The 23,115-nt window shown below is 47.6% G+C and overlaps 1 long non-coding RNA gene across 1 annotated transcript in view; it reads left to right on the forward strand.

The window, feature by feature from the left end:
• The first annotated feature begins 7,593 nt into the window (after positions 1-7,593).
• The window catches only part of LOC146355303 (uncharacterized), a 40,451-nt gene continuing 24,929 nt past the window's right edge, over positions 7,594-23,115 (forward strand). Inside the window, exon 1 of the long non-coding RNA XR_014787146.1 lies at positions 7,594-8,015. This is a non-coding gene — a long non-coding RNA (uncharacterized LOC146355303). The remainder of the gene's footprint in view (positions 8,016-23,115) is intronic.

Consider the following 23,115-nt stretch of genomic DNA (forward strand, 5'->3'; position numbering starts at 1 on the left):
AAAGATCCTGATGCTGGGAAAGACAGAAGGCAAAAGGAGAAGGGGATGGCAGAGGAGGAGATGGCTAGATAGCATCACCGATGCAATGAATATGAACTTGAGCACACTCCGGGAGAGAGCAGAGGACAGGAAGGCCTGGCGTGCTCTGGTCCATGGGGTCACGAAGAGTCGGGCATGACTTAATGACTGAACAACAACAACAAAGTGGAGGGGGAGAAGGAAGTTTGTGGAGGCTGATTGGATCCTTTGCTGTACTGAAGCTACTAAACTTCTGCAGAAGCCAAAGTTTCCAGTTTGGGGCAGTAAAATCAGATGCGGTGTGAAATACCAGTATTTCACATGGAGCTCTTTCTTCCCTTCCTTCTCCCTCTCCAAAATTTTATTGCATTTGCAGGCAACCTCCCAACAGTGGGTATGTAAGAGCAGAAAAGTAGGGGGGGGAGGTTTTTTGCACCTAACCCCCCCCCACACACACACCAGAGATTAGGGACAGTGACCTCCTAAGGGTCACGTTAAACACCTTCTGATTAGGATGTCTAATCCCCTGGGTGGCTTGACAGTTTTTACTTTTTGTTTTAGACTTTGAGAAAAGGAAACTTTACGCATGGCTAGTGCAAAAGCCACTGGACCTGTCTGAAATTTGGTAGGTTCAGTCAGCTCCATAGGGCTTGCCAGGTCTCCAAATTCCATGTATTTATGTAGAGGCACAAAAAAATATAGCTCTTTACTTTGACAGATTTTCCTGGAAAAAGTAATTTTTTCCTGTGGCTAGCACAAAAGCCACTGGACCTAACTGTCTGAACTTTGGCAGGCTCAGTCATCTCTACAGAGGCTGCCAGGTCCCCAAATTCCACGCACATCTGTGGAAGCACAAATATATATATAGCTCTTTGCTTTGACAGATTTTCTTGAAAATAGCAAATTCTACCTGTGATTAGCACAAAACCCACTGGACCTAACTGCCTGAAATTTGGCATATTATGCACCCAGCTGCATGGGGGCTACCAAGGATCCAAATGTCATGTATTTATCATACAAACCCCAAAGGTTATGGCCGTTTATGTTTTCCAATGCAAGTCAGCTCAAAAGATCCAGGGCCCATGCCCAGGTGAACCCACCACTAACAATGCCCTTGGTTGGTGCCCTGTGGACTTCACTGGGGAGAGCATTCCACGATCAGGGTGCCACCACCAAAAAGGTCCTCTCCCTTGTTGCCATCTTCTGAACCTCCCTTGGAGGTGGCGCCTGCAGGGGGGCCTCAGATGATGATCATAGTGTTTGGGTAGGTTCATACCGGGAGAGGTTAATTGGACACAGTGCAGAATAGAAGCTATTCAAAGTCAAGTCTAAACCAAAAGTACTTTTAAAAGCGGGACAGAGAAGGTGTGCTGTGGAGAAGGTGTGGCTCTCCAGATGTTGTTGGACTGCAACGCCTAGATTCCAGACTGATAAGGAAAGATGTGCTCAATTTTCATGTCTTTAGTTCTCTTTTGTAGTTACCTTGTATTGTCGGATTGCATTATTTTCTTATTCTGTCAGCAGCTTTGTGTGTTTTTAATGGCAAAGCAGGGTAACAACATCACAACAATAACCATTCAGTATCAGAAACTGCATTTCCAGCTCACTTTCAATAAACCCGTTCCAGTAGTATATTCAGATAAAAGACAGAGTGGGTGAGAGATCTAAGCTTACAATTTGATGGTCTGCACAACCTGTATCTCAGGTGAGTGATATTCTTGGAACAGGGAGCACATGCTTGTAGGCATCTCAGGCTTCCTGTTTCATCCTCAGTAATATATAAGGGCGCTGCACTCTCTCCTTTGTGGAAGCTGTCCTGAAAAACTTTACCAACTGAGTTTTATGTGACACAAACAAGCTATGAGTAATCTTTCAGAGAGTGAGGCAAAAAATGAGTCATTCCAGATGCTATGGCTTATTGGAGATGGGAGTGTAAGGTCCTGCACAACCATCACTCAACTACCCAGATCATGTGGCTCTTGGAAGCATTTCTGTAGGAGGGGGATCTTTTGATGACCAGCACTCCAGCCTTTAACCAAATTGTTGGTAATCTGAAATTCTTCTTCCAGCAATTACTTGGTTCCCATTAAAACCCCCACTGTTATAATCTCTCCCCCCCACCCACCCTTTGTCCTACATTTTGGTGCCTGAGGCAAAGAATCCAAATTGCATAATCACACACATACACACCATCACCACCACACACTGAAGGTAGCACGGAAAGGTCTTGACTGAGCTGTCTGTCACCTATATCTTGGTTTGTAAGGTAAAGGAGAAAGGTATACAAATATGTTAAATGTACTGCCCTCTGTCAAGAATTAGATTTAAATCCAATGTGTTCCTTTTTATTTGTCTGTTCGTGTGTTTTCTCTCTTTCTGTTGGCTTGCTTAATTTTGTTTTGGAAAACTAATAAAATCTTTAAATAATAAAAAATACAATGTTGCTTCTTGGTCATTCGAAAAACCCTTCACTGGCCTTTATTCAAAAAACACAACTACAAAGCCTAAATGATATGCAATGAAAGCAGAAATCCTCAAAAGACAATAAAACCCATACCTCGAGTCCTCCTCACTTGTGAAGAAAGCTGGCTTAATTTCATATATCCCTCTTCACTCCCCATAGCTCCAAATGGTTATGTTTCAAGAATGAATGCACCTGCCTGCATGTTTGGTTTAGCCTTTGTCTTCAACCTGGCGCTTAGGGCTGCAAAGGAAATGTGAACGCTTTTCCTGAGAACCGTGAAACCACAGGCAAAGGCTTTAAAATTAAAAGTGACCTTTCTAGATCATAATCTAGCGCAATATAGCAGGCGAGAACGGCAGCGGACCACCTCCCGGTGTAACACTAGAGCTTCAGCTTACACATGGGTTGTCCCAATTATCATTTCAACAGAGACACTGATCTGCGCGGACACGCATTGCTTGCTCCCGCTCTTGAAATAAATGGGGCAGCCCTGCATGCAGGAGCTCCTTAGGTACATCAAAGAATGTGGGAGGCTGTTCAAGGTGGTACAAAGGCTGGTAAGCATCCAAAATGGACCCCCAAAGGTGAGAAAATGCCTCAGGATGCAAAGATTTTATTTGTGGAAAGCTCAACATGTCCCCCCCTTTGAACTGCTAAGGCCTTCTGTAAGGGGCACTAATAATAATAACGACAACAACAACGATCATATAGATTGGAGGTATCAGCTGATGCAGAGTAACATAGCCTATTTCCTGACAGCTACGAGGAGGCAGGAACATAGTCAGGTGGGTATAACGGCCAGTGAAGTGCCTGTCGGTCAGTTCACCACCCCCTTTGCCACCGAGTAGGCGTTCAAATGAGCTCTAGCCTGTGTTCATTCGGACTCATTCCGAGTTTTCTGCCAACATCACCCTAGGCGACCTCCCCCGCATTTCATTGCCTACATCCCCCTGAAAAACCAGGGGGCTCGTTGGGCTCCACTCTGTTAACAAATCACCCAGAAGCCATGGGCTGTTTTAGGGTTGTGGGTGGTTTGTTAACCATGCCAACAACCCACCGTCACCAGGTTTGCACAAAACGACAAGCCATGGCCACAGCTTGAATAAGAAAAAGTCACCCAGTGCATGCTGGCATGTACCACAACCCACTTTGGCTTAAATAAGCCATGGTGGGCTGCAGTGATCATGCAAACTGGGTCACTCTCATGTAGACCCACTGCAACAACAAAAGGCTGGAGATATTGGTGTGTCCACGGGCATCCTCTCTCTGCTTTGACTGAGATTATGTTACCTAATCAAATCCAACCTGAGAGGTTGCTCTAGGCTTTCCTCTGACATTAAATAGTGTGCAGAACAAAAATTTACTCAGAATAACGACAGTGGAACCAATTACCTAGGGAGGTAGTGGGCTCTCCCACACTGGAGGCATTCAACATGAGGCTGGACAGCCATCTGTCAGGGATGCTCTGACTTGGATTCCTGCATTGAACAGGGGGTTGGACTCGATGGTCTTGTAAGCCCCTTCCAACCCGACTATTCTATGATTCTATGATTCTAACAATACAAAATTTCCACGATTACCAATGGATAAAATGCACTTTGCCATAGATACTATATTTATTGAGTGTGATGATGATTTACTATTGATGAGCTCAGCTTATACTGAATATCCAAATTTGTTTAGTTATTTATTTCTATACCGCCCAGTAGCCAAAGCTCTCTTTACTGTTGTTATTACATTATAAGGATATTTTTTTTGAAGTTCTGGGCTCTTTTTCTAAAAAAATGAGATCTGTTTCTGCATGATAACACTGAGGTCTACATACTATTTCTAAGCCCAAATCATAAATATGTTATGTGAAAATGACAGTCCAGAAAAGAGCAAACCCATTAAGGACAAAATAAAAGAGCTGAAGTCTAAACTGGCAGCTGAGTAACTATTTTTCACTGGAACCTGGGAGAAGGGCACAGTTTATGCAACTACCATGGCTTTATTTTTGGCTAAGGCATGTCTTTTTACATGGATCATTTTTTTTAAAAAATGAAAATGGATGCATTTTTAAAGAGGAATTCCTTAAGATGATAGATTCAGTATTCAGTAACCCTAATATAAGGCTGAAGTTCTATTATTACCAAACTGCAGCGGTTCCAGAGAATTGTTGCATTGGGTACAGAAGCAATGAGTTCTGATTTGACTGAGCACCCAAAAAATTACACTGAGGAGCATATCTGAGTTTTTTTTAACCTCTACTTTGACAAACATATCAGTGCAGCTGACACCCCTCAGCTGTGAATCTCCATCCACAACTTTAGTTGGTCCTAATGAAGGCATTGCCCAAGTCTGGATTTTGGAATTTCCCCCCCTGGAGTTTTGTTTTTTAAAACTCATAGACCAGCACAGCTGTCTTTATATTTTTATGTCTTTCTGTTTTTCATCCAAATAGTTTTTGAAGGTTGTAAAAGAAAAGATGATCTGTTCACATTATTATTCTGAAGGGGGAAACTTGTGGGGTGCACTTTTATCATGCTTCTAAACAAGTTTCCCCTCCACACTAATCTCTATCGCTGCTGATGAGGACAGCCTTATGTCGAGTCAGAACAGTCCAGCTCAGTTCTGTCTACTCTGATCGGCAGTGGCTCTCTGGGGTCCCTTCCATACAAAGTTCTTTCCCAGCACTACCCGGGGATGCCAGGGACTGAACCCAGGACCTTCTGCCTACAAAGCATGCGCTCCACCCCTGAACTGCAGGCCTTGTCCCATAAACGTTTACAGAGGCAACTCGGCAGGTCTCAAGGAGTTTGGGCTGAAGTCCTCACCCTCACTAGAGAGTTGCAGTGTGTAAGGAGGGGAAGAAGGGAGGAAATCTTACCAAGATTTAGGGATTTGTTGCCAGGAATCCAGAAGCTCCTTTCATTTCCATCTGAGGATTATGCACTACATAATGAGGATGACTGGCTGCTATGGCTTCCCTTGCAGACAGTCTTTAAATACAATTTAGGTCATGAGCAGCACTTTGAATTATGCCCCCAAATGAACCTGTAGCCAGGGAAGTTGTTTTAACACTGAATTAACAGCCTCATGATAACTGGCTGAAGTGTCATCAATACGCAGAAGACATTCAGCTTCACCTCTCATTTCCATCAAATGATCCTGGGGAGGCTACTGAGAGTCCTTACCTCAATAAAACCTCTTTAGCAAGCTTCCTCTCCAAAGTTAATTAAAAGCGTGCTCCTTGCAGTTTTTGCCCATTTTATTGCTTCTGGTTGCAGGAAGGATTATTAATAAATAGCCTGTAATTGCATTCTTGAATAGCTTCTGTTATTTTCTCCTTAATCTGTTTAAACCTAAATTTACCTAAAAGTATCTCTAAGATGCCTTTAAGGGCAGAACCTTCTCAAGGCAGCATCCAAAATAAAAACCAACAAAGTGGATACAACTTTTCTTTTTACAAATCCGTAAAATATGTTTTAATACAAGTTTTACCATTTCAGTTGTCTGCCCCCCTCAAAAATGCTTGTCAGAATTCTAGGTTGAGCTTTGAATTGGTGTCTGCTCCAACTTTTCGAGATAGTATAGAGTGGGCTACAGGTCCCAAACAAACCAATATTGCAATCTCCCACTGGGGTCAGCATTCCACTGTTTCGTTCTCTTTTGGTTTAGCAGCAGAAGGTGAGTTTGTTGCAGCAAGTTTCCACGGGATGTCGGTGTCGTGCAGGGCTGGAATCAATGCCAGCCAGCTCCAGGTTTTTGAGGACTCTTGGGCAAGAGATCCTCAATGGGCCCTCTCCCACCACTGTCACCACCTGCTGTTCCTCCTCTTCCTCCTCATTGCTACCACTTACTTGTTTGGCAGGTGGAGTAGGTGTCCCACACAGAGTAGACCCACTGAAATGAGCGGACCTTAAGTTAGTCGTGAGTAACTAAAGCCCCATTCATTTCAATGGGTCTACTCTATGTCAGACTTGCATTGGATTTCACCCTTGGACACAGCACAAGAAACACTATAATTTAATCCTGCAGCCTTCACAGAAATGTGACCATCTCTTTTTATAAACACACAAAACAGAAGTCCACATTACAGGTTAAAACCCATGATGATCACGAATATTGCTCATGATATTAACTAGGCTATTTGCGTGAGCTCAGGCAACGGTGGAGAGGTGGTTGGACAAAGGGCAGCACAGACTACAGAAAGGGGATGCGGAAGAACTCGTTGCGTCTGCTCTGACCGGAACGTGTGTAAGGGCACAATCCTATGCATGTTTAAGCAGGAAGAAGTCCCTCAGCTCCCAGCATGCCCCAGTCAGAGGCCGGGCGCTGTAGGCCTTTTTCCTGTGTCTAAACATGCATAGGATTGTGCCCTGGCTAAGTGTAATAAAGAAGAGATTGCCTCAATGAGTCTGTTGTTTCTGATGACTAATAAGAACGCTCCTGGGGCCCGGAATTCATGCCCTTCGGCAAGGGAGCCATTCCTCTTCATTTTCGATTTCTGTGTAGGCTGCTTGATGTTTCTCAGCGCTGAAAGAAAGACCTGTTATTTTTCTTCACATCTTGCAGGACCAAATACTTTTTAAAAAGGGGGGGGGGGTTCCAGGGCTCGAGGGTTTGGGATGAGGGATTCCAGGATAGGCATTCCTGTAGAAATGTAACTGACTTTTGTGACAAAGGGGGGAACCGTGTGTGTGTGTGTGTGTGTGTGTGTGTTGACAAACTGATTTCTGTATTCTAGCTGATGAAAGCTTCTGCCACAATTCCAGCGCAGCCCTGAGAACTTTGACTCAGAAGTAAATCCCACGAAATTCAATGGGGCTTTCTCCCTGTAACTATATTGAGGATTGTAGCCTAAATCTTTTCCAGAAGAGTAACCTTGTTAGTTTGCTGTAACAAAAACAACAGAGAGTCTTGTGGCACCATAAAGACTAACAAATGTACTACTAATGAAACTGTTTACCTAAGTGCCACAAAATTATTTGCTGTATTTATCTCTCTTCTAAGCAACTGGAGCTTTGGACTACTTCTTCCTCTCCCCGCCCGCCCACTTTTTGTTTTTAAACAGCACAGGGCGAAAAGGTCAGCAATGAAAACAGATCCTCGTTTCACTATCGGATTTTTAAGAGCATCTTGGCGGAATCATTCTTTTCCTTTTGCGGGAGCGAGACAGAGGTTGAGGGACCCGCTCGCGCCGCCTTGTGTTGGGCAAGAGTATAGCGCCGGGACGGATCTGTCCCGCTCTGCCGCGCCTGCCAGGGAGCAGGGTAAGTATATTCCCCTTGCTCCTATCTTCTTCTTCTTTGGGGGAGAGACTCTGACGGGTAGGTGGACTCTGGCTGTTCTTGCAGCTGCGGGAAAAAAGCGTCTCCGCTCATGCTCCAGCTGGCCTTGCGTGGAGCAAGCAGTCTCCCTTCGCGCTGGCGCCATTTTGTTGTGCAGTCGTGTCCGGCTCTCGTGACCCTAAAACGCTGCGTCTGAAGCATTTGGCTTTGCCGCTCCGATCTTACATGTGCATGAAGAGGACGTGATATATGCTCTAGAGGTACGTTATGGGGGGGGCGTGAAACAGGAAGAAAGGGCCTGGTAAGGGCTGCGAGAGGACCGAGGTCTTGCTGGCTAGCTGACACCGCCGGCGAGGAGACGTGAATTTCGAGACTCTCGCCGGCGAGGGCGAGTTGTGGCCGGGTTAGGCGGCGCCAGGGAGCTCTCCCCGATTTCGGGTTCTCCGGCAAAATATGCCTTTCGCCCTGAATTAAGGTCTTTGGGGGTCCTGCGTGCTTCGGTCGGGCGGCGGAGCTGAGACAGAACTCGCTCCTCCGACTTGGCGCCGACTCGCGTCTCCTTCGCGAAAGCTGTGCGCGCGCAAAGCACTTTGCGCACAGCGCAGCTGCCGACCCTGTGCGTCGAGGCGCGCTGTCCTGCCGGCGAGAAACACTGCTGCCGTTTTGCGTGCCGCCGGTTCGGCCGCAGAAGGGCGACTGGAGCAGGGCGCCTTCCCGGTGGGGTGGGAGCGCCGTGGCCTGGAAGGCTTGGCAGGGCGGCATTCCCTCCCCTCCCCTGGGCGATGTTCTGACGCCATTTCCCCCAAATGGCCGTTGAGACGCGATTTAAACCCAAAGGCGGCGCGTTCTTGTTTCAGCTAGATTCGCATCCTCAGTACTGGAGGGTGAACGTCATTTTAGGCTTCGGAGGACACAGAAGGCAAGCAAGGCCTCAGGGGACGTGAAAGCCTGAAAAAGCGATGTGTTTGTTAAGAACGAAACAGCTCCGTGCAGGAGAACGTGGCGTGAGGCCAAGAGTCAGCCACTTTCTTCTTCCTGCCACGAGGGTGCTGCACGATCACTGCGTGGTCCATGCGCCGCTAGAGAGGAGAATGGACGCGGTGCCGCGCCCTGCCTTCGTCACTCATCACGGGCTGAAGGGCTGGCGGGCTTCTAGCCTTTCCCGCCGCTTTTCGCTGAAACGGGCGGTGTTCGGATCTTGCATCTGAGCTGTGGACAGTAGGAAGGAAAAAACACGGGGGGGGGGGGCCTACAAAAAGCAAAGCAGTACCGACCATACTACCGCTGTAGAACAGCACACCGCAGCACCTTGTGGTGCTGTGCCAAAAATTTCCCCCACATTTTTTCAACCATTCTCATTCAATTTGATAGAAAAGAAATGGCTTTTGAAAAGAAATTCAAAGGAAGAGTAATTTTGGAGAAATTGTCATGGGCTGGGTTTGAGGTTCTTCTGCTTGCCTTCCTTACGAGGTGGCTGAGGGGTGTGCATGAGTAATGTCACTGTACAGTAATCTCTGTGGCAGCCTGTAGCCTCCTCAGCTTCCTCCCCTTCAGTCAGAGCTATCATGAGGCAATTTTTTCCAGTTCAGAAAGTGCAGATGTCCTGGGAGGCTACAGAGCAATGGAAAGATGAGTGATAGAGAGAGAAAACACACACAGCACCCTTGGCCACCTTGCAGCGATCAGGGAAGCTCAAAAATCCCGCCAGAAGAAATGCAAAATTCTGCCTCAGAAAAGTGGAAGCCTCAGCACAGTTGATGCTGTTGCTACCTGCAGAAGCAGTGCAATAAACCAAAAACTCTGAGGACAAAAGAAAGAAGCTGTGCTGCAACCCCTGCCAACAGTCAGCCCATTCTGTGAGGAACTGTTGGAGAATCTCTCCTCCCCTAGGAGAAATTTAGTGAAATTGCCCTACCCCCCGCCATTTCTTGGCCCATGAATAGGCTGGAGAATTTTGAGAGGCCCTTTGCGCACCGCTCTAGTCCATTCTACCACTTCAGGACTCTGCCCCCTTCCCTCTGCATTCTGCTGCATGTACAGGCCAGGACTGAATGTGCAACTGCCAGTTTGGGAGTGAGAAGGGCAAGGGAAACTGAACAGGCCTGACCAGCTGCGGCGCTGGAAGTTCCTCCTGTCTGCCTCCGGTAGAGAGAACAAGAGAAATTGTTCTAATGAAAGCAGGCAAATAGGGAGGAAGGGAATGAAAGGAGGCAGAGGAACTAGATCCACGCCGGCCTGCCCAGCGAGGTAGGAACTGAAGTGGATGATTGCCAAAGGGCTGGTTTTTGTGGGTGGCAGATTCTGAAAAGGGCAATGGCTTTTGACGCTAGATTGTGACTACTTCTTTCCCCCCCTGCTGTTCTAAAGTTAACTCATTTCAACCCTACCATTACTTTAGATAATTTCAGAGCCTACCAAACACAGGCCATCATGACTACATGTACATAAGAGAAGCTTTCTACCACCTCTATAGCTCCAACGCAAATCAGTTGGTATCCACATACTGTCATCTTGAAGCTGTCCTCCCCCCGCCCCATTTTGTTTAGCCTCTCTGCTTCCAACTGCCTTTAAAATTAGTGTTCTTATTTAAAGCAAGAATCAAGATAGTGTAGTGGTTAGAGTTTCTGACTAGAACTGGGGAGACCCAGTGTGAAATGTTCAGCCAGGAAACGCGCTAAGTGAGGTTCAGTCCAGACATTCAGTGTGCTTTCTGGTTCCGGCTTTTGGTTTGTCCTTTAATCCTGACATGCTCTTTGGTCCCAGCTTTTGTCATGCTTTTCAGTAGGGCTGTGCACTGCTTTGGCCCAAGGCCCAAACCCCGAGTCGAAGCGAGCTGCTTCGGGTCACTTTGAGCCCCTTCCGAGGCAAAGCGGAGGGGGCATGAAGCGACCCAAAGTGGGTCGAGGGCTCTCTGAAGCACTCAGTGTGGTTTGGAGGTTCGGCGCCCCCGGCCCAAGCACGCCAGGTCCTTACCTGAGCCGCCACCATCTCCGACCTCGCCGCCGCCATCCTCGCTACCGCCATCATCGCCACCACCACTGCCATCATTGCCGCCGCCCTCGCCACCTCCGCTGCCGCCGCTGCTGCCACCAACTCCTGAGGCCTGGACATGGGCGCCAACTCTTCTTGCAGGGAGTCACCCTTTTTAAAATGGCAACTTCCACATGTGGGAAGTGGTGAAAAGGCTGAGGGATGGCCTAGTACAGTGGGTAGAGCCCCTATGCCGGGAGAGAACGTACATGTTGGCCACTATGTGCGATCACTGCCTGGAAGATGGCCTTTGTGGGGAGAACTCCCGGATGGGGTGGCAGGAAATACTGGTGGGGCAAGTGAGGGGGGCATGGGCAAAGAGGCTGGGGCAGGTGCCAGAGGAGGAGGAGGCAGGGAGACAGGGCACCATCCCTTCCCCAATATCACTCCCAGCAGGACCACAGGCCAGGAGTTCTGGGCCAAGGCACTGCAAGCAGTGGTTGTGGGGAGAGGCACCCAACCTGACCTCCAGGATGACGGTGCAATGTCTGCAATGTGGCCAGGGAAAGATTTAGCTATCCGCGGACCAGCATCCCAAGCGAGAGAGTGTTCTCCATGGTGGGCGACGTGGTGACACCCTCCACTCCTTGGACGCTGACTTAGTGGAACAGCTGGACTTCCTCAAAGTCAACCTGCCCCTGCGGGGATACCCCACCCTCAAGCCCTCGGGTGAGTGAGCAGGTCTTTATTTTGACTGGCTTCTTGTTCTTATTTGAGTCAGGCATGGCATTACATTTATTATTATTATTATTATTATTTTATTTAAGCCTCTTAGCGGGCTTGTTTTGTTTGTCTCTGGTCCAGTTCAACTCAAAACTCAGTCTTCCGCATTTCACTTAGCAAGCGCCATTAGTGGGCTTGTTTTGTTTGTCTCTGGCCCAGTTCAACTCCAAACTCAGGGTCTTCAATGAATATCTCTCCACCAGCCATGTGCCAGCGCCCTTGCCCATGGCTGTCTCTCCGCCTCCTCTGCCAGCCTGCTTGCCAGCCTATTTTCTCATTCTGCCCAAGACAGCCTGAGGTCATCCATTGTGAAGCTGTAGTACTAGGGGAGAGGGGTTATATTATTTTTATTTGGCACAACCTACAGCAGAGTCACTCCTAAAGGAAATCAACCCTGAGTGCTCATTGGAAGGACAGACATTGAAGCTGAAGCTCAAATATTTTGGCCACCTAATGCAAGGAGAAAACTCTCTGGAAAAGACCCTGGTGCTGGGAAAGACTGAAGGCAAAAGGAGAAGGGGACGGCAGAGGATGAGATGGCTAGATAGCATCACACCGATGCAATGAATATGAACTTAAGCACACTCCAGGAGAGAGCGCAGGACAGGAAGGCCTGGCGTGCTATGGTCCATGGGGTCACGAAGAGTCGGACACGACTGAACGACTGAACAACAACAGCAGAGATTAGGGATAGCGACCTCCTCCTAATCACCTCTTAAACTCCTAACTTATCTGATGCCTTTAGTTTATTACCTTTGGTTTGAGTTTCTGAGAACAGCACATCGTGCTCAGCACAAAAACTACTGGGCAAAACTGTCTGGAGTTTGGCAGCTTGAATGAGCCATATTGCCTGCCAGCCTGTTTTCTCAGGTAATGTGTATTCCATTCAGCCAAAGAGAGCCTGTGGTCATCCACTGTGAAGCTAAATAGGAAAGCATTACTAGGGGGAGGGGTTGTTTGCACTTCAGAGAAATGTACAGCAGAGATTAGGGATAGTGACCTCCTCCTAATCACCGCTCAAACACCTGACCGCTCTGATCATCGCTTTATGACCTTCAGATGGAGTTTCTGCGAACAGCACATTTTATCTGTGTCTAGCACAAAAACTAATGGGCCAAACCGTCTGAAATTTGGCAGGTAGGATCACCCCCACCAGGTCCCCAAATTACATGTATCTATCAAGAAAACTGAAAAGGTTATGGCTCTTTCTGTTTTCCCATGCAAATCAAGGGGAAAACATCAAATCTGAATAATTTGGATATCTGAGTCTCGCTTCGGATCCGAATCTGAAGCAAAGTGGATTGCTGTGTTCCAAAGTGAAGCCGGGCTGCTTCAGAACGTCCAATTGAGCATGCGAAACAAAGTGGGAGGTCCATGCACAGCCCTATTCTGAACCTCCCATCGATGTTGAGTATAGAATGACTCTCCATAAGGAGCCAAGCCAGAAGTCAGGAGCAAAGAACTCCCCAAAACCAAAGGACAAACCGAAAGGTGGGACCAAAAAGTAGGGCTGTGCAGGAAGCGCCCGATCTGACTCAGAAGCCGCTTTGTGGCTTTGGAGGCGAGTCCAATTCACCTCGGGCAGCTTTGGGAGGGCCCTGACCCGACTCAGCCCTGAACCTGAAGCGGGATTTGGATGTTGAACCCCGCTTTGGGTCCCCCCGGACACCCCCGCACAAACCCCCTTACCTTGCTGCCTCCTCTGCCACTGTCATCGCCGCTACCACTTTCTCCGCCACCATCATGGCCATCACTGCCGCCCTCATTACAGATTACAGATGCCAGACAGGGGGTGGGATACACCTTGGTGCTGCCCAGTCCAAGGGCATCCCTCAATGTCAGCTTGAAGATATGCACAATGTAGCGAATGCTGTCAAATCCATCCTCATGCACAGCCTTCACCGTGTTGGCTCCCCCATCTGGGACCATGTAACTGCGGGTGAGCTGGTGCCCGGCCAGCCAGCCCTCCACCTTGCGGCTCATGGCCTCCATATTCTCTGCTTCCATGTGAGACTGGTCCATGACTTGTGCATGAAGGATGGCCCAGCAATACCCATCCTTCCCAGCCCCAGAAGTGTGGCCTCTACTGTCCCAGTGGCTGCCCACCAGTGAGCCGTCAGGGACAAGTAAGCGTGCGCTCTGCCCTCACTGGACCAACTATCCAAGGTGAAGTGCACCATCTGCGAGCACTTTCTCCTTGCATGTCTGGTACTGGGAGGGCACCACCCGCCTGCTCAGGGTGGTGCGACATGGCAGCTTGTAGTAGGGCAGCACAAGGGCCATCAGCCTCTTGAAGTCCGCATTCTCGATGAGGCTGAATGGCTTCCATGTTTTGGCCACCAAAGGGGTGTGCCTTTCACTGTGACCCCAGTCAAAGGATGTTTCCCATCCTTGTGATTCCCAGCACAAAGCAGTTAGTGTATACTCAGAAGTAACTCCCATTGTGCTTAGTGAGGCTTGTCCCATGAATGCGCAGACCAGCATTTACAGAGATCCCCCTCAACTGAAATAGCAGATTTTAAACCACTAATTCCCTAAAGGCTGTAAAGTGCTTTGCCAGAGCTGCGATTCTCTGTTGTTTAGTTTACTGCCATTCAGAAGTAAGATCCACTGACGATCACTGGATCCTACACAGCATTGGGTTAGAAAAGGGGCTGGTTTCCCGTCCTTCCCAGCACAAAAATATGTGTGTCTACTCAGAAGTAACTCCAATTGTGGTTCATGAGGCTTGGCCCTGAAGTGCACATTCCCAAAGTTACTAGATTCCCATGAATTGAAATAACACATTTAGAAGCCTTAGTGTTGACACTTTGAAGCTTCAGTCGATCACAGCATGGGCAGATCAGGGCAGAGAGAACACTGTGTTCCTTTAGTGATTGTTCTTGAATGGAGAAAATAATGCTGGGGGGCAGGAGAAGACAAAGATAGAGAGAGAAGGAGAGTGATTTATGTAACGAAACAGGAGGAAACTTCCTGGGATTTTGTGGAAGGTGAAACGTGGGGGGGAGAGCCTGGAGGGGGGAGCCTCTCTTGTGGGTTGAGCAGCCCCTGCCCATCAGATGACTCTCACTCCACAAACCCCCCCCCCCGCACACACACCCAGAAGTATGTTCTGTGAAGCGACTTTTACTGGTGCGATACGCTTGCTTATGGAGCCCTGCGCGGAGCAAAGCCGGCTCCTTGAAAAATCTGGGTAAGCCACGATTGGCTTCTCCTTCCATCTCCTTCCGTTGTCAAGAAGAAACCCCCCAAGGGAAGAACCGGCAGAGACAGAGCCACCACTAACCAACGCTCAACAGGCAGTGTGACTCCATAAGAAGCGTAAAACCAACCGGGTGCAACTTGCAAGAGGCTTGGTCAGCAACCACTGAAACGGCAGGGGAGCGCACATATAATCTTTTCGAGGAAATGAGAGAGAAGGAATACAGAAGAAGGGCCAGTGAGTGTCTGTTGGCTTCTTGTCAACTCCGACAATAGCTAAGAGCATCCGCAGATCAGTGCGCAAAGGCATGGCAGTCTCAGACCTCGTCTTTGATCAGGCAGTGAGGGAGGGAACTGTTGCCACTGACAAGTGATGGATGTGCTTAGAAGCTTGGCAGCAGACTTGCAAGCAGCAGTGCAAGGCCACCAAGGTCAAGCTCGGTGCACGCCGCATCCCTACGTGCCACCACAGCAGTTTCTTCCCCTCCCTTCCCCTCCTGGTCCTCCTCCTCTGCATGAATACGCACCTCGCCCACCTGTCTTTCCAGTGGGGCCTAGAGTGGATCCATTGGTCACCCCACACCGTGGCATAGAAGAAGGCCCTGCAGAGCAACCCTCTGCACCACTGGGAGAGCTGGAGGAAGCAGACCCAGCACCTCACCAACACCTGCAGAGCAGTCGTCACCAACCATATTCTTTGGCAGAGGCTTGGATGGAACAAGAAGATCAGAATGGAAAAGGGGCCGGTGCTCAGTAACTCGCTTTCTCCCACCACACTAACCCCCACCCCCATCTTCTTTCCTCCATTGCTTAACGCTTCACTTCTTCCCTTTCTGTTTGTACCTTAACAAAGATTAATCCAGAGATGCTGTGGCAGGTGTGTTTTCAGGATGGTTGTAGGCAGCAAAATGCAACATTGCTGTGCCCTAGGCATTTCTTTGGTGTGCAGGGTATCAAATAGGGGTATTTGTGATGGTTCACTTTCATTTCTGGAGCCATGGATGCCTGTGGTACTAGGGGAAGCGTAGTCGCTCGCTTAAAGCTTAGGACCACCCACCAGCGCCGGCAGATCCGCTGCCTTAGATGCAAAGGTGTGCTTAGACCTGTTGTGATGACTGGGATGCTGTGTTCTGTGTTTGTGTGGCAGGGCGGAGCGGGTGGGTCTTAAATTGCAACCACCGTTCACACGCTCAGAAACATTTATTTCTGTTTGCTCAATCTCTCTGCCTGTACCTCCCTCTTCGTTCAATGCCCCCCACCGCAATCCGAAGTCTTAACACAATGGTAGTTCAAGTTTTTGAGACGCAGTACCTACTTCTCTGCAGGACAGATGCCAAATTTGGTTTATGAACCAAGACCTGCTTGCTGCAGCTTACAGGCTGCGCAGGTTGGAGAGCATGGTTTTCAGGCCACAGTAGCCCCCCCCCCCTTTTCCCGGCCGCCTAACTTTCAATCCTAATAGTGCTGGCTTGCCCACACCCTGCGCCTAAGTGACCAAAATAAGTGACTCAGTCCAAAGTGCCCTTTACCCTCTGCTGTTGGCCAGCATGTTCTCGGGCGTGTCGTGTCTGCCACTGCAGGGCCCATGCATGCTGGGTTGCTGCTCTACAACTGTCTGGGCTTGCTGAGATTGACGATCTGGCTCAGGGTCAGTGTCCTCAGGAAGCAACTTAGCCTGTCCCATGTGCTCCCATCCTTCCCCGAAACCAGATGGTGAATGTGCCACTCTTCCTTCCTGTTCCATGGGGAAAGAGCTTCAGGGGAGAGTAGCTGCTGCTGCAGCCTCTCAGGCTCTTCCAGGAATAGGCTGGGAGTGGGACCCAGCTGGGACCTGGCTTGGATGCACATGTGGTAGGAATGCTCCAGGGTCTATGTGTTCGGGTCTCCGAGTGTTGGAATAATCTCAGACATTCTATCTCAACCTGTTCGCCCTGACCCACTTCTTGCTTTATTATCCATTTATGACAATGTTGTTAGAAAAATAATCTATAAGGTTTTGTTAAACTGCCTGTTAGCGGTGGCCTGTTTCGAAATTACTCAGCACTGGAAGTCAAGTGCAGGTTTTACTTCAAAGGTTGGCTAATGAAGGTTTGGCAAATAGCTCTGCCAGAGCATTTGATGCATCATAGCAGACTTCTTCGAGGACTTAGCAAAAGGGACCGTTCCATTGAAATTTGGTCTCCCTTCTTTGCATGTGTGAATAGAGGTGTTCCTGAATACATGCCCGCGGGAGACCCTTTTGGAGGGATTTAGTTTACTGAATATGTTGGCGTCATAGAATATCTTTAAATTCCAAAGCTGAAATTTGATTATTTTCTGTGAGTGTGCATTACATTTATATTTTTATGTGATGAGTTTATATTAAAAGATATTTTTAAAATAATTTTTAAAAGAAAAAAAGATAAACAAAATACTTTTTTATTTAATAAAAAAGTTAGTCTGCAAAAAGCAATAGAAACATCCTCATCGGACATCTCCACCATCTTTTCCATTTAATAGACTACACCTTCCGTTGCTGATGACGTCAATCATTTATAAATAGTTCAGACTCTACTTTTGTGGCAGACTTGAAGCACTTTCGTAGTAAGTAAATGACAGCAAACACAACCAGAATGACAAGGAGAATGGCCAGAGTAATATAGAGGCATTTATCTGAAAGCACACCAGAAAGTTAAGAGTTTCAGTATTTTAGAGGAATAACAGATAGATGAACTTGTTTATTACATTAAAAAAAAATTATATCCTGCACCGTCAGCAAATAAGTGCTGATGAATGATGCAACACTCTCATTGGTACAGATCATTTAGGTCTGGTATTTGGCCAGGACTTCAGTGTTGCTTCTGCATTGCATCCAAATTCTGTTCCTAGAATGCCTACACTGTGCCCACAGAATAAACCCCACGATTCAAATACTTTGTATATTTATTCTGCATGATTTTGCAAGGACCCAATGTAACCAAGGCAACTGGTTTGAGATAGGTTAGCTCAGCTCCCCTGCCTGCATGCTAAGCTTTTTCATGATTCATGGGGAAGGCATGGAGAAATGCTAATCTTACTGTCATTGCTCATTAGTTATGACACAGAATTCAGCTTGTTCTTCTACTGCACAGTTTTCTAGTAAATGTCCCTCTATAATTTTGAGGCTTTTGCACAAAATTCCATTTGCGTTCCATTCTTTTAATGGACTGTTTTCCATCTACATCCCCAGCTAGGCAGATTTCTGTATTATCATGTCTTTCATACATCCTGATATTCATATCCTAATATCCCCCGCCCCCCGGGCCACCCACACACACACACACACACCACACAGTGGTGAGTATATCAGGCTAACTTTCAAATCTGGAAGATAGAATTGTCCTCTGGATGTATACAGTTTTATTGCGCCATAGTTGTCTGAGGATGCTTCCAGACAAGGCATTTATATTGCATCATCACCATTCCTCATTATGGAACGTTATGGGCGGGAGAGTGTCCAAGCATCATTGTCTTCCATTTATAACCCTCCCGTTTTTCCACTACTACTGCAGTCTTTTTTTCTTACTGCACATACTCCTTTAAGAAAGAAAAGATGGAATAGTTGCACAGTGCCTTCTGATTATTAGCACGATGAGTGCTCTGTCTGGAAGCACCCCGAGAGAGCTATGTAATTATGAACAAACAGAAAATGCTAAGTAATCCAAAAGCCTAATTTCAACTGGCCAACACAATGTTTGTCAAATGAGAGTGGCTTATTTTGCATTTCTTTGGAGCAGACCAAATGTGAACCACTGAATTTTACAAGCAAGAGAGAGAGCACGCGCGCCATGGCGTCCTTGCGATGAGAAAGCTTTAACTTTCCAGCACCCTTGACATTTTACACTGACAAGCCGTTAAATGTTTTCCACTTCTTGCTTTGCCCTGACATTGGTTGTGATCTCATGTCTTGCTGCGACCTCTAGTTAAAAAAGGCAGAAAAAAAGGGAAATGTGCTGTAAGAAGAATTTTAGGAAAGACCAGATTTCTCCCCACTCCCTTACCGATACTTACTGTCATCTCCGTGAGGAGGCACTGTGGATGTCTCAAGGGAGGTTGCATTAGATGTGGGTGCTACAGCTGGAGAAAAAGGAAATTCTGGAAAGCAAAAGGCAGATGTTTGCTCAATATTCAAAAGTGTTTTGAACTACTGAAGCATTTGCTGGGCAGGGTAGGTGTTCATTGGAGGAAAAGCCCATGGGGACAGATGGGCAGCACGCAGGAGTGGAGGCTAGGGCACTTGGCATCACAGGCTGTATGTGTGTGCACACCACAGTGGTTTGTTCCGAAGAGCAGCACTTTACTTTTCTGCCCAGGAGTACTGTTAAGTCTTAACAGTTAAGGGATATTATTGCAGTGTGGGGAAAATCTGCCCTCAGGGAGAGTATTATCGATCTTACTTATTTAATTTCTACCTGACCTTTCTGCTCAGAAGGGGTTTGATGATGCATGGGAGCTAGGTCGTAAGTGCATCACGTACTGAAATACGTTTTAAAGCGGCTGTCTGCCTCCAGTGCAAAGTGCATCCCTATAAATACATACACAATATCCTGTCTACTGCACCCCTTACATGTCGTCCTATGCAAGTGTGATGGAATATGCCTTGCAGTGTGTGAGGTTACAAGCATTTATTGTATTTTGTGGAGGTGATTAGTTTTGTTAATGCTATGAGCTAGCTGTGAGTGCAAAAACGTGTTCTTGGAACTGGGGCAAGTGAGCTTGCCACATGAGAGTTGGTTAGTTCTTTGAAGTGCAAAGCTCTTTCAGGAGGGGATGGACCTTAACAAGGGTGCTTCTGAAGTTAGCTTTAAGCCTGACTCAGCTTGACAAGTTGACAGTCGGTGCACATATCTAAGCTAGTTTTCACCAATAGCAGCAAGTGAGATGCCAAATCTGTATCTGGACTGGGCCACTTCAAACTACAGCACCCTGGAATTCCTTGTTCCCATAGACCAGGGATGGGGAACCGTTTTTGACCCAAGGGCCACGTTTCTTCTTGGGAAACAGTCTGGGGGTTGCATGCCAGCAGTGGATGGGGCTGGAGCCAAAAGTGGATAGAGGCAGGGCCACCATACATACTCTCTTTCATACACCCGTGCTTTCTCCTCTGGCTTCCCTCCCCCTCTCGCTCGCCAGACGCCTCTTGTCCTCATCTGTCCATTGAAGTGCATCAGTGGAGACTTTAAAGAAGCCTGCTTCAAGGGTTTCCATGCAGTGCCCATGGATGTCACTGCACCCGCAAGGCCAGGCTGAGGCATCCGCCAACCCCCCTACAGCAGCTAATTCGTGGTGGTGCCCAGGGCATTTTTTCAAAATGCCAACTGTGTTCATGTGCCCCAAAAGGCTGGAGACCTCTCAACCAGTCGCTACCCTGAGGGTGGGAATTTGGGGTTGTCACAGTGCGTGGGGAGGGATTAGCCCTTCTTCCCCAACAGCACCCAGCAGAAAATGATCCCTGGTAAGGCAATTAGGATTTTTAAAAGCCTCCATTAAAGAGGAAAAGTGGCAAAAGAGAGCCCTGGCCATTGGGTGGTAAAAAAATGAAACAAACAAACAAACACTAATGGGAGCTTTAAAAAAAAGCCTAATTGTTTTGCACGGGGGAAGAGAAAGGGGAGGCCAGGGGTAAGATGAGGAGGCATCAGTGCTGGATGTAGCCTGCAAGCCACATGTTCACCATTCCTGCCATAGCCCTATCTCGAGTTTTGTTCATGTCCGAGTGCAGTGATGGAATTTTACAGGAAGGCGGGTATGCTGTGGGGGTGTTCAGACGATCACAGGGGTAGAAGAAGCCATTGTGCCCCCCCCCACGTGCACTGCATGCACGACCGTGTTTAGCAGAATTACCCATGCTGCAGCATCGTTCAAACCTGGTGCATGGCGCGGATGGCTTTGTACCCATCCTACAATCCCTTCTGCAAGTTGTGAGTTGTAAGGTGGATATGAAGCCACCCCCACCATGCACTGGGACCGGATGACACGGCAACCCACACTGCAGCGTGGGTAATTTTGCAAATTGCGGTCATGCATGGGGGTGAGGGGAGAAGCCACTATGGCTTCTTTTACCCCTGTGATCATCTGAACGTGGACTATATATGAAACCTGAGCTGATATTGTATCCTGTCCTGAAGCAGCAATATCCTAGAATCTTCCACCACAAGCCTTCTAGAAATGATCCACTATCACACTTGCACCACACTGCTGATGTTCATTAACTACTGGCCTTACTTTAACAAGCAGAGCACTTCACTCCACCTCATGGTGACAAAATGGCAAGACAAGGTCAGAAGAACTGATTGTGAAAGCCTGAGAAGGCTTTGTTGTTGTTGTTCAGTCGTTCAGTCGTGTCCGACTCTTCGTGACCCCATGGACCATAGCACGCCAGGCCTTCCTGTCCTGTGCTCTCTCCCGGAGCGTGCTCAAGTTCATATTCATTGCATCCGTGATGCTATCTAGCCATCTCATCCTCTGCCGTCCCCTTCTCCTTTTGCCTTCAGTCTTTCCCAGCATCAGGGTCTTTTCCAGGGAGTTTTCTCTTCGCATTAGGTGGCCAAAATATTGGAGCTTCAGCTTCATTATCTTTCCTTCCAATGAGCACTCAGGGTTGATTTCCTTTAGGATGGACTGATTTGACCTCCTTGCAGTCCAGGGGACTCGTAAGAGTCTTCTCCAGCACCACAGTTCGAAAGCATCAATTCTTCGGCGCTCAGCCTTCCTTATAGTCCAGCTCTCACAGCCATACATTACTACTGGGAAAACCATAGCTTTGATTAGATGGACCTTTGTCGGCAAGGTGATGTCTCTGCTTCTTACTATGCTGTCTAGGTTGGCCATAGCTTTCCTCCCAAGGAGCAAGCGTCTTTTAATTTCAGGGCTACAGTCACCGTCTGCGGTGATCTTGGAGCCCAAGAAAGTAAAATCTGTCACTGCTTCCATTTCTTCCCCTTCTCTATGCCAGGAAGTGATGGGGCCAGATGCCATGATCTTAGTTTTTTTAATGTTGAGTTTCAAACCAGCTTTTGCACTCTCCTCTTTCACCCTCAACAAGAGGCTCTTGAGATCCTCTTCACTTTCTGCCATTAGGGTGGTATCGTCTGCATATCGGAGGTTGTTGATAATTCTCCCAGCAATCTTAATTCCGACCTCTGATTCATCCAACCCGGCATTTCTCATGATGTACTCTGCATATAAGTTAAATAAGCAGGGTGACAATATGCAGCCTTGTCGTACTCCTTTCCCAATTTTGAACCAATCGGTTGTTCCATGTCTGGTTCTTACTGTTGCTTCTTGACCCTCGTACAGGTTTCTCAGGAGACAGGTAAGGTGGTCTGGTACTCCCATCACTTTAAGAATTTGCCACAGTTTGTTGTGATCCACACAATCAAAGGCTTTAGCGTAGTCAATGAAGCAGAAATAGACGTTTTTCTGGAATTCTCTTGCTTTCTCCATGATGCAGCGAATGTTGGCGATTTGATCTCTAGTTCCTCTGCCTCTTCGAAACCCAGCTTGTACTTCCGGTAGTTCTCGGTTCGCATACTGCTGAAGCCTAGCTTGTAGGATTTTGAGCATCACCTTGCTGGCATGTGAAATGAGCGCAATTGTGCGGTCGTTTGAACACTCTTTGGCGTTGCCCTTCTTTGGAATTGGAATGTAAACTGACCTTTTCCAGTCTTGTGGCCACTGTTGAGTGTTCCAGATTTGTTGGCATATTGAATGCAGCACTTTAACAGCATCATCTTTTAGGATTTTAAATAGCTCGGCTGGAATACTGCCGCTAGCTTTGTTGTTACTAATGCTTCCTAAGGCCCACTTGACTTCACTCTCTAGGATGTCCGGCTCAAGTTCAGTGACCGCACTATCATGGCTATCAGGGACATTCAGATCTTTCCTGTATAGTTCTTCTGTGTATTCTTGCCACCTCTTCTTAATCTCATCTGCTTCTGTTAGGTCCCTGCCTTCTTTGTCCTTTATCATGCCCGTCTTTGCACAAAACGTTCCCTTGAGATCTCCAATTTTCTTGATGAGATCTCTGAGAAGGCTATTACTGCTTTATTAGCATAATCTAGCTGGCATCCTATTCGAGAAGCATCCTTGTAGCCTGTTTGGCTTATGGACATTGACACTCATGTTCATGCATTTCTATTGTTTCTCTAGGCTGGGGCGAGCAACGTGTGGCCCTCCAGATGTTTGGACGTATAACTCCCATGATCCCCCACCATTCGCTATGCCAGCTAGGGCTGATGGAAGTTGTAGGCCAAAACATCTGGAGGGCCACAAGTTGCCCACCTCTGCTCATGGCACATGGACACAAGTTGGTCCTCGATTCTGTGCTGTGGAGAAGTTAGGAGGGTGCTGGTGTTCCACCAGCCTGAATTACTGTATCAGGGTAGA

The sequence above is a fragment of the Heloderma suspectum genome, chromosome 2 (genome assembly GCF_057233095.1).
Source record: "Heloderma suspectum isolate Gila_16-S chromosome 2, 16-S_ref, whole genome shotgun sequence".
Lineage (NCBI taxonomy): Eukaryota > Metazoa > Chordata > Lepidosauria > Squamata > Helodermatidae > Heloderma > Heloderma suspectum.